The sequence below is a fragment of the Cupressus sempervirens genome, chromosome 6 (assembly GCF_028749045.1).
Source record: "Cupressus sempervirens isolate cs-2001-9-10 chromosome 6, ASM2874904v1, whole genome shotgun sequence".
NCBI classification, from domain to species: domain Eukaryota; kingdom Viridiplantae; phylum Streptophyta; class Pinopsida; order Cupressales; family Cupressaceae; genus Cupressus; species Cupressus sempervirens.
Window position 1 is genome coordinate 177648270 of NC_143123.1, and position 13320 is coordinate 177661589.

A 13320-nucleotide genomic window follows, 5' to 3' on the forward strand; every position below is an offset into this window, starting at 1 on the left:
AATCTGTTGCAAATGTAATAGCACTGCCATAATATTTTTGGTATGTACTTTCCAAATGGCAGCCATCTCTCTAATATAGTATGAAGGATGGATAGACATGTCTCTTTACGGGACATATCTATTCATTGAAATGTAATTAATATAATAACACATAAATATATATATATATATATATATATATATATATAGCACTATAGTTTATCCAACTAAAGATACCAATTATTAACACTCCCTCTTAGCTAGAGAGTATAAACAAGATTCATACACAATATGTTATTCAACGTAAATAATGGTTTCTAGAATGTCAACTCATTTGACATCTAATCGATGCTACAAACATCAACACTCCCTCCTAGCTAGGGAAGATAGATGGTATAATCATATTACATATCTTGTGATTGCATAACACATGATATGATGTATCATCTAACATATAATACCTAGTTTTACATAACACCTAACACGTGATATGAGGAATCACCTAACATGTGATATCTAGTTTTACATATCACCTAACACGTGATATGAGGAATCACATAACACGTGATATAAGGAAGCACCTAACATGTGATACCTAGTTTTACATTTCACCTAACTCATGATATGAATTGAAGGAATCACCTAGCACATGATACCCAATTTTAGATATCATCTCTTTATGATATCAGAGATATGGTCTGACCAAGAATATCAAGTCTCATGATATTCACCATAACTCAAAAAATTTCAAAGGTAATGTGCACTTACCATAGGAACATTCATAATATATTATGATCGGCTTCAGCCATCACACGATGTCTATATCATGACAGAAGATTAACTTATTATAAGATTATCATCTTCCAATAACATCAACAAATACAAGTTATAATTATTTGGAAGTCCTCACTTCCTCATGATTTACACAGGGCCCATAAGGCATTAAATGATTTCATTAATATAATAATCAATTAAATCAAGTTTACCTCATTAGTGTTTCACCTTCAACAGTGAAACTCCCTCTCAATCACTATGATCAAGATTGTCACAATTTGATTGAACCCATCTGCTCCCTCTAAAGCTCGAGTTCATCAACATTTTGACCTCTTTGATGATGCCAAACTCCCTCTGAATCTGAATTCCATATTCTTTTGTCCTTGTGTTTCAAATATTTCCTTTCATAAGGTGAGCCCATATAGGAAATATAATGCATGAATCAATTTTCATCCTTCATGAATATTTATCACTTTGACTCCACCATTTGTTGATTGGATATATGGTCTGCGTTTCTTATTGTATCTCCAACCAATAAGGTTGTTGAGTTTAGAGATATATAAACCTCCTAATTGGAAGAGAGTGATGACTACATTCTCTAAGTCTATCATATGCCCATGATAGTCTCCCTTTTCCTTATAGTCTATACCCATCTTTACCTTTGGTTATGCCTTCAACACCTTATAATCATAGGCATCATTATTTTTGTTTAATGCATACAGTGTCTATCTTTATTCCCATAGGTCCCTTATTAAAATAATCTATACTTGGTACTTCAATTCGTTTCATGTTGACCAATACTGAATGGGAAAAAGACTACGAAGGTTCTACAATTCAAAAATGATAGAATTTGAATGCCATCTTCAAAGTAGCAGTTGGAATATGCCTAGAAACAAAATGTGTTGAAATGCTAAGATTGAGATTTTCTCCTCTTCATTTGATGTAAAATTATAGAAATTATAGCAGGCACTCATCGTAGAAATAGGGAGGAAGCTTCACATAGGTCATAAAATCTACAAGCTATTTTTTTTGGAGGGTTCAATACTTTGGAGCTTTCTCTACCTCGTGCAGTCAAGCATCAAATCTTGTGACACCATATATGAGCAAACAAGTCTCCATCGTAGGTTATTTTATATTTTTCTACTATGGGGAACTTGTCACGATCAACATCTTCCCCTCCCATAATCATATATGAAGCCACTAGACCAACATTTTACCCTCCCACAATATCAAGCGATCACTTGAATAAAAAATTGGATCATTGCATACACAAAACTGATGAAGGTCAGGAACAACAATACTGATACTGCAAATCTCTATAATAGTGATTATATTTGTAATTTTAATTTCATATAACACCACAAATATATCATATCATATATGATATTCTTACAAATCCAAAATCAATCCATATGTTCAGATCGATATAAGATTCTCATGTTTAGATCAATATAGTAGATACAATCTCTTTATGTTCTTATATCAATCCTTATTACATCAACAAATATCTAGCATTGATTTCATTAGGAGAATCTCCATAAATCCCACTTCCATCAAAGTAAAATCAGATATTGTAGTCATTCATTTGATCTAAATATATTTGCAGATAGATATTATCTTTCACAATGAACTGTCCATCTTCTATTCCGATAATGTGGTCCTCCACATAGATAAAGTCTTAGCACTTAAGGGGACTCAATATATTTGAATCTTCAATATCTCATAACTAATATAAAGCTTCAGACAAATATATTTCAACAATACCCAGAAAAATTGTAGCAATACTCGATAATTTGTTTTAAAATATATTTTCCATGAGTATAGGCTATCAAAATGATCCTCTATCCTATTTCCTTCACCTGGCACTTCGATGCTTCTATCTTCCTTTCCTATTTACATCTATAATTAGGCTTTGATACCATATTGAGTTTTCCGGATCTGCTGCAAATGTAATAGCATTGGCATAATGGCTTTGGTATGTATTTTTCAAATGGCAACCATCTCTCTAATAAAGGATGAAGTATGGATAGACATGCCTCTTCACGGGACATATCTATTCATTAGAATATAATTAATATAATGACAAATAACTCTCATATATATATATATGCACTATAGTTTATCCAACTAAAGCTACCAATTATTAATAGTTGTCCAAATTTTCATTGATGTCAACATACTTTTGTTGACTAATGTTGTTATTGCTCTAGAATTTCTATAATTTTGCTCAACATATTTGTGGTCCATGCTTCTCCACAAATACAAATATGGGTTCTCTATTTGGACAATATTTTATGAGTACTAGATGTTTATATTTTCAACTTTGTACAAATTTAGGATCTTTGCAAGCAAAGATACATGATACATAAATTTGTCCTATCAATTTCTTTATTCCCCTTATCAAAGTAACTAGTTTATCAGGGAATTCACATTTTATCAGCTGGATTTTTCAGGCCTCTAGTTTTGGAATTTGACTAAGCATTGTGTGAACATTTGAATTCTAGTTGGCATTAACTTTATTATACCTTGGTTGAACTATGTAAGAGAAGCATATAAAGCATTTGGGTGGAAGCATATAAAGTATTTTTGGAAGCTAAGCTCTTAACTAAAGTGTGTTTGCTCGACTTGAATTATAATGTGTGTGGGTGTACATGTGTGTGTGTGTGTGTTTGTTCGACTTGAATTATGATACATGTATGTGTGTGTGTGTGTGTGTGTGCGTGCGTGCATATATATATGTATGTATGTATGTATGCATGTGTGTAAATATATGCATATATATACATACATGCATACATATACATACATACATGCATTATATATATATATATATATATATATATATATATATATATATATATATATATATATATGTATGTATGTATGTATGTATGTATGTATGTATGTATGTATGTATGTATGTACATACATATGTATACATACATATATATACATACATGCATATATATATATATATATGTATGTATGTGTGTATGTATGTATGTATGTATGTATGTATGTATATGTGTATATATACACATATATACACACAGACACAATATATATATATATCTATACACACACACACACATGTACACATATGTACATAGATGCGTGTATATATATGTATGTATGCATATATATGTATTTATGTATGCATGCATGCATGTACGCACGTATGCCAATACACACACATGTTTGAGTGCTCTCCTTTGGTAAATGTAGGATGTGCATGGGCATATAATGAATAATATATATGGTGATATTTGACTAAATCTTATGCAAAATACATAAGAGCTAATGAAGTGTGCAATTTTTGTTTGTTAAGCCTCAAAGGAATTGAATTCAAGCATATAGTAGATGTAATTGTAACAATTCATTTTTGTCTACTTCCTTCATCTCTTGGGCAATAAGCCTTGTAGTAAGAATTTATGTATTGTATTGTAACTAATTATACTATATTGAGAGTTAGCCCTCTGTGCTTTTCCCCTTTTGGGTTCTCCACGTGATAATTTTTTTTAACATTTTCTTGTGTATGTTACTTTGTATGGTATATCTACTCAAGTTGTTTATTTGACTACACATTTATTTCCGTTACATACATGTTAAGATGAATCTACAAAGTAAGTTGATGATGGCACAATCCAAGACCAAAATGAACACTGCAGGAAAAGGGGAATATTATTATCCAAAGTGATATGCTATTGCATTTAGTACAACAAAAACATACCCAATGATGTGCCCTAGGGGCTTACAATGTTGTCTAATTCTGGAGAAAAACCCTCTTCATAGTACCTTCTTCCAAACTCCACAAAAACTACCTTTACAATGCCAGAAGTGACCTTAAGTAGCCTGAATTAGGTTTAGGATTAGGAATACATTTTAGAATATGTCATTTGGCATCCACTGTCAAAACAAAAGGTTTTAGAAAACATGTCAGAAGTCGGTGCAAAATTAGAAGAATTTAGAAATGGTAGCCCAACTTATGAGAGGCATAACTTTTGATCCGAGACTCTGATTGACGAACTGTTTACATTTGCGAAAAGCTCTCCAAGCACTCTATAGCTCTATGGACCGATTTTCTTATCCCCCATATTTTTTAGGTCCTTACAAGGCCGTTTAGTGAGTCAAATCTGACTTTGAAGTGCTCTTAGGGGGTCTCCAAGCAACTTAAAGTTGTAATAACTTTCAAACTGTAAAGCCTTTTGACCTGATTCTTTTTCTAGAGTGCTTTAAATTACAATTATAATCATCCCTCTAACTTACACCCTCTAATGCATCATAATTATGGCTCAATTAAAAAATAGCCTATTTTATGAATTGACACATATCCCAAGGTGCTTAAAAACTCTAACCCAAAAAACCAATAGTGAAACTATGAGAGTTGGAATCTCTATTTGATCCAAATGGGTATCTAGAAATGAAAATGCATTAAATAGAAACTAAGCATATTTTTGGGTGATACGAGATTGCCCTTACACCATTGGATGCTCCTGCATCAAACACCTAGGGTAGATTGAAAAGTGACCCTGTCAGTTTATAGCTAGTAGAAGGAAATCCAAATGGGCAACCTCTGCTGTGGATATCCAAGTTGAATCCTCTAGTAGTCATCCTTTCCACTTCATCAGGTATTCTTCATACTGCCTATTTTTGGTACTCTGGCCCACACGACTATCCAGAATTTCTTCAATCTCTTCCTTCTTAAAAGTAGGCATTGGACATGACTCCAACATCAACTCCTCATCTACACCATCATCATGATATTTTGTTAAGTCTGCAATATTGAAAATAAGAGAAATGTGAATCCCATCTGGGAACTCCACCTCATATGCATTTCATGAGTCATGTTTCTTCAAAATTTTGCAAGGGCCAAATTTTTTCATCTTCAACTTTTTGTAGGTACCCAATGGAAATCGTTCCTTCCTCAAGCATACGATAATTAGATCCCCAACTTGGAACTCCTTGTATTTCCTCTTTTGATCCTCTCTAGCCTTATACTATAGGTTCATCTTAGTAATATGTGCATGTACCTCATGTAGGTTCTTGACACGTTTAGCAAAGTCTTCTGCCTCAACATTTGTCCTCTCCCCTTGTTCAATCTTCCTTAGAGCTAGTGTAATCCTTGGACTACTCCCATACACAATTTGGAATGGTGATTTACTAGTACTTCTATTGACAGAATTATTGTAAGCAAATTTTGCTTATGGTAGAATCAAATCCCATCCCTTCGACTTATCTCCTACTAAACACCTCAACAAATTTTCTAGACTTCTATTTACTACTTATGTTTGTCCATTAGTTTGCAGATGATGTGCAAAATTGAATTTTAATTCTGTCTTCAACTTATTCTAGAAAGTCCTCTAGAAATACCCAACAAATTTAGTATCTCTGTCAGAAACAATACTTTTTGGGAGACCATCTAGCCTCACCACCTCTCTGAAAAACAAATCTACAATATGCATTGCATCATTAGTCTTGTGGCATGGAATGAAATGTGCCATCTTGGAGAACCTATCAACCACCACAAATATTGAGTCATCACCCCTTTGTGTCCTTGGCAATCCAAGAACAAAATTCATACTTATGTCCTCCCTAGGCTTCGATGGAATAGACAATGGTTGATAGAGTCCAGTATTATGACTGAATCCTTTGGCTATATGACATACTTGACAACTCTACACAAACTTCTTCACATCCCATGACAATTGAGGCTAAAAATAATGTTCTCTAATAATGGCAATGGTCTTATCTCAACCAAAATGTCCTGCCATCCCTCTACTGTGCTTTTCCTTGATCAAGTTCTCCCTCATGGAACTCCTTGGAATACATAATTGACTTCTCTTGAACAACATACCATCATGAATCATGTAATCTAGCCACCTGGTACTGTCTAGAGTAACAGGTTCTTTACAAGCCTTCCAAGCCTCTACAAAGTCAGGATCCTCAAGGTGCAGATTCTTGAGTTCATCAAACCAACCACTTCAACTTGCATTACTATTAGCAATAATCGCCTCCTACTTAATGCATCTACAACCCTATTAGACCTTCTACTTCTATATTTCAATACAAGTGTATAGCTTTGCATGAACTCTACCCATTTCAAATGTCTCTGATTCAATTTACCTTGGCTATTTAGGTACTGCAATGCCTAGTGATCAGTATACGAAAAAAATTCTATTCGCAACAAACAATGCCTCCATTTCTTTAAGGCTTGAACTATTGTATAGAACTCCTAATCATAAACAGAATACTTCTTCTTTGCATCATTCGAATTCTCACTAAAATAGCAATAGGTTTAACTTCTTGGCTCAACACAGCCCCAATAGCATTGCCACTAGCATCGCAATCCACTTGGAGCACTTTGTTGAAATCAGGAAGTGCCAACACAAGTTTCTCTGTCACCTTCTTCTTTAGCAATTCAAAACTCCTTGCAGCTCCTAGAGTCCACTTGAACTCTTTTCTATCCCCCCTCATTGTTTCAGTTAGGGGTGCACATATACTAGTGAAATTCCTAATGAACTTCTTGTAAAAACTAGCTAGACCATGGAATGACCTCACCTCAGTGGTAGACCTTGGAGTAGGCCATTCCAAAATAATCTTCACCTTCTCTGGGTCCATTTTGAGACCTTCAGCTAATACAACAAACCCCAAATAAATTAACTCCCCTTTGACAAAGCTACACTTCTTCAAATTAATCAACAATTTCTCTTCCCTCAACCTTTCAAGGACAGTATGAATGTGCAATAAATGTTCATCCAAAGACTTATTGAAAATCAAAATATCATCCAGCTAGACAATAACAAATTTTCCCAAAAAAAAATTTAGTACCTCATTCATAAGCTGCATGAAGGTGCTTGGTGCATTGGTTAGTCCAAAGAGCATGACTAATCACTCATATAGAGCCTCCTTGGTCTTGAATATAATTCTCCACTCATCTCCTTCTCATATCTGTATCTAGCAATAATTACTCTTGAGATCTATCTTTGTGAAGTACTGAGCTCCACTCAAGCAATCCATAAGATCATCCATCCTTGGCAAAGGAAATCAATACTTGATGGTTATTTTATTTATAGCCCGAGAGTCTATACACATTCTCCACTCTCCATCCATCTTTGTTGCCAACACTGCAGGTACTGCACATGGACTTAGGCTCTCTCGAATTAAACATGTCCTCAATAGTTTCTAAACTTGTCTATTTAGCTCCTCAATCTCAATATAAGTCATCCTACGAGCAACCTTGTTAGGCAAACTAGCTCTAGGGACTAAATCTATTTGATGACTGATTTTCCTTATTGGTGACAACCCTTCTAGAACATTGTCTGAGATGACATCTCCATACTCACTTAATAGACCTAAAACTTCAAGTGGAACTTCACTACTACCTTCCTTATCCTTTCTAGGAATTAAAGCATAACACATATGTTGATGCTTCATGCCATCCAAAAAAATTCTTCCATCAACAAGACATACCCTAGCACTACTACATACCTTTTCACCCTCCTTTATCAAGGGCTTCAATTTGTGGTGAACTCCATCCTTTGTCAGACAGTATGTATTTGCATGACCATCATGTATAACATGCCTATCAAAATGCCACGACCTTCCCAAAAATAAATGGCAGACATCCATTGGGTGACATCACAGAGAGCCTTGTCATGGTAACTCCCAATCTTGAACTTTACCAAATATTGCTCACTAACTAGGAACTTATGATCATCCTACACCCAAGAAATCCAATAGAAATGGGGATGTTTCTCCCTCTTGAGCTTTAGCTTTGAGACCATTTCCTCTAACACCAAGTTGTCAGTGCTTCCACAATCAACAATCACATCACAACATTTACCCTCACACTTGCACCTAGTACGAAACAAACTCCTCCTTTGTCTAGATTCAGTCTCATCGCTTAGTAAGACCCTTTCATTAGCTAGAACCTCTCCTCTTCCTGCATCCTCTGAATGCGATGACTGTGCATCATCATCCACATGGGCAACCCTTGTTTGACCATCAGCTCTCCTATCTATCCTTCATTGGTGTTGAGGGCATTTGAAGGCACGATGACCTTCTTCATTGCAATGAAAATAGGTACCATAGAAGCCTCCTCTTCCTGAAATTTGTCCACATCCTCTACCTCTTCCTCTTTGATCTCCAAAGTTTTGATCATGGGAGCAGTTGAAACCCTTGTTCCTCTAGTTTTGGCTAGTACCCACATCTTCATTTTTCTTATAGTTCTCATTTTGGCCTCTAATGACCTGCCACTGCCCCTTCCTCCTTGACTGTGCCCTCTTTGCCTTCCATCAAACTTTTTTTTTAGCTTCTCCTCAACTTGCAAGGCAAACTAGTATGCCTCTTCAGTGGTAGTCATTCTAACCAAACTTAACTCTTTCTGAATGCTAGGTCTTAACCCATTAAGGTAACGGGCAACCTTCTCCTTGTTTACTTTCGCATGAACCACCCTAATAAGGACTTGGTAAAATTCCTCTGTGTATTCCTGGATAGATTTTCCCACTTGCTTTAACCCTTGCATCTTCTTGAACAAATCAAGCTCATAATCAACAAGAATGAATTGCTTCTTTAATTTTTCCACCATGCAATGCCATCTTTGATTTTCTCATTTCCTCTTTTATTTCTTTCCAACTGAATCTCTTGCCACTAGATTTTGGCATGGCCTTTCATTTTAGCCTTCACAAACTTAGCCCTATCAAGGTCCTCGATATCCTCATACTCAAAATATTCCTTTAGCTCACTAATCTAGTCGATCAACTCATCCAGGTTTAGATTTCCTGAAAACATGTCGACGTCAATATTAGGTCTTTTTCCAAGCTTGGCAATGGCACTAAAAAGCTTATCCTCTACCTAGTTTAGGACATCTCTGTCTCCTTCCCCTTCCTATCCAATATTTCCTTCTTCATTTTCTTCCTCACTTCCATCACCTATGACAATATTCATCCCTCTACGGATCTCCTCTTGCAATGCCTGAACTTGTCTCTAGAGGGCTCTAACCTTAGCAAGGAAAATTCCAACCCTTCCACCACGCTCCCTTCATGGAGGCATCTTCTCACTATATCAAAACCCACAACCACATAGTCTTGGTGTAAACTGCCTCACAGTCGGTGCTTTGTCTACACACTCAAGAAAACCCACTCAGATACCACTTGATGAGGGCACAATCCAAGACCAAAATGAACACCCCATGAAAAGGAGAATATTATCATCCGAAGTGATATGCTATTACATTTAGTACAACAAAAACATACCCAATGATGTGCCCTAGGGGCTTACAATGTTGTTTGATTCTAGAGAAAAACCCTCCTCACAGTACCTTCTTCCAAACTCCACAAAAACTACCATTACAATGCCAGAATTGACATTAAGTAACCCAAATTAGGTTTAGAGTTAGAAATGCATTTTAGAATATGCCATTTGGCATCCACCACCAAAATAGAAGGTTCTAGAAAACACGTCAGAAGTCAGTGCAAAATTAGAAGAATTCAGAAATGGTAGTCCAACTTCTAGGAGGCATAACTTTTGATCCGGGACATAGATTGACTAATAGTTTACATTTCTAGAAAGCTCTCCAAGCGCTCTATAGCTCTATGGACCAACTTTGCTTGTCCCCCATTTTTTGGGCCCATACAAGGCCATTTAGTGCCTCAAATCTGACATTGAAGTGCTCTTAAGGGGGTCTCTAGGCAAATTAGAACTGCAATAACTTTCAAACCGTAAAACTTTTTAACCTAATTCTTTTTTTGGAGTGCTCTAAATTACAATTTTAATCATCCCTCCAACTTACACTCTCTAACTCATCATAATTACGACTCAATTATAAAATAGCCTATTTTCTACATTGACACGTATCACAAGGTGCTCAAAAACTCTAACCCAGAAAACCACTAGTGGAACTATGAGAGTTGGAATCTCTATTTGGCCCAAATGGGTATCCATAAATGAAAATAGATTAAATAGAAACTAACACTAAACATATTTCTGGGTGATACAAGATTGCCCTTACACCATTGGATAATCCTGCATCATAAGTTGATTTTAAAGTTTAGCAAAATACTAATTCACTTTTCATCCCTCGTAGTATTCATGTTGTTCAACATTGTGAAATTCTATGGAGAAAGACATTATATTGAGTTGTTTAATTCCACATGTGTTGAATTTCACAATATAAGCACTTACAAAATCTAATAGCAAACAACAAATCATGTTCTACAAATGAGAGGAACAAGAAAGATACACACACACACACACACACACACACACACACATATGTATGATACAAATTTGACAATACAATACACAATGACTCATTTTTATTAAAAGCAAGATGCACTTAAATTAGAAAAGCTAAATAAAATTCAACTAAGTGAACTTAGGCTAAAAATACATGTCTATAAATATAAAATGCTCTAATTCTCTACAAAGTAAAACTTTGTGAGAAGTAAAACCTCTAAATACTTTAAATAAAAAAATGATTCTTGATAACTAAAGACTTGATGGTATGAATAAAAAAATCTTTGATAACCATATAAAAGGAGAAAAAAGGTAGTGGGACAAAGCTCCTCTTCAAAAGGGGGGAAAAGGAATATGAAGATCCAAGTAGCCTCCAAAAGAATAGAAACGTGAAAATAATCTTTAAAGAAAGAAGTTGCAAACAACAATTTTAAAAAGGGTTATTATTGTGATATAATGAAGAATCTCCTCCAAAACCAAGTTGATGAAGAAGATCAAGAAGACAACAATCTACATTGATGCCCCCAACAATACTACTCAAACAATAAACAAATGGAAAACAAAATACAAACAGATATATGCTAAGATACAAATGGTGCATGAATATGCATTATTGACCCAACGACACTACTCAACCATGAAAAAGTAAATTACAAGAAGAAAATGAAGGTGCAATAATTTAAAGAATTGATAATAGTTGTTATTTCTTTTTCTTAGTTCTTTTGCTATTTTTCTTTCACATTCTTTTTGTGGACACCATTTGATGCTCCCCCCTCCTAGCGTTTGCCCTTTGCACTGTTTCCAGTCCCTTAGACCCTTGTTGGTCTCTTGTTGGACATTAATAAATTTATTGGATCTTATGTTATCTTAATTGAGAATAAATCACCTCAACAAAATTGAAATATCAAAACTCTATGGTCAAAGCTCCATCTCATCAAAATATACTCAATACACAAGACTAGAACATAGGAACACATATTGAATACGTTGCTCACTCCAAACCAAAGGTAGTGAAACATCAACACCAATAGTAAAAACCCTCTATAACATTGATGTGTGTGTGTGTGTGTGTGTGTGTGTGTGTGTGTGTGTGTGTGTGTGTGTGAGAGAGAGAGAGAGAGAGAGGTCCACTAAAATTGTGTAACCAAGTAGTGCATGAAGGAGAATCTAAATGTACAAAATAAAACGGTTAAAATTGAAAAAGAGTATACAACCAACACACTTACACATATGGGACAAGAATCACTAAGACTTGATGTTGTCATAGAGGTATACTTATTAGACAAATGTAAAATTGAAAAGCAAGTCACTAGACAACCCACATGACACTATATAATGCAATGTATATACAAAATAAAGCCGAACAAAATGTGCAAATCCCCAAAAACCATATGCAATTATGACTCTTTATCTCAATGTGTCTACAAATAGAGAAGTGCATGTAAACATTGTTGAAAATGCCCAAATAGGGTTAAGTGTTGAAATTTCATGTAGAAGAACCTAAGTGAAAACATCTAAAGCAAATAGAAAGTTTCAACGAGCCAAAAAGACCTACTAATTATCCATAATGTTAAAACATTTAAAATTAAATAAGATACACACAATGAAAAATTTACAAAAAATTGTGTGGATGGATATGAAGATCTCCAAGAGAACTTTCCAACTTAATAAGAATTGTAAAAAAATTAGAGATGACAAAATGATACTATTTGGGGAAGAAAAATGCCTCAACAATTTAAAAAAACTATAAAACAATATTAAGCAATATCTTAAAAATATACCAACATGGTTGGATAACCCTATGAATCAACTTTGTAATGATATTTTGTTTGCGGAAAACAAACATAACATGTAAAAGTTATGGCCAAAAGAAAAACATGCTAAATTTAGCTAGTCAATAAACATGGCCCTTACAATTTGAATTTTTCAATATTCACACTAAATGAAAAAATCCAATAGAATCCCGATAGAATCCCAAATGAACTTTTAGAGACAAGGAAAGAAAACTTATAAATCTTTTCAAACAAAGTTAAGACCAAATTTGGTTTATATTTTATTTCGTGTGAACTTTAACTTTGACTTCTTTTTCATTTTTCACACAAAGTGTGACTAAGATAAAATGAAAATGATTATTTGTTCCAAGGATTTATTTTCTTCTTGAAGATAGCTAATTTACAAATTCTCAAAAAATACCTTCTAGATCCACAAAGAGAGTTGATCCAGTGATCTTGTAATGCTTTTGATAAAAGGTACTCACAAATATTGAGCAATGATATGCTACATTCACAATCTAATTCCATATTGAAATTTGCAACACAAGCACCTACAAGA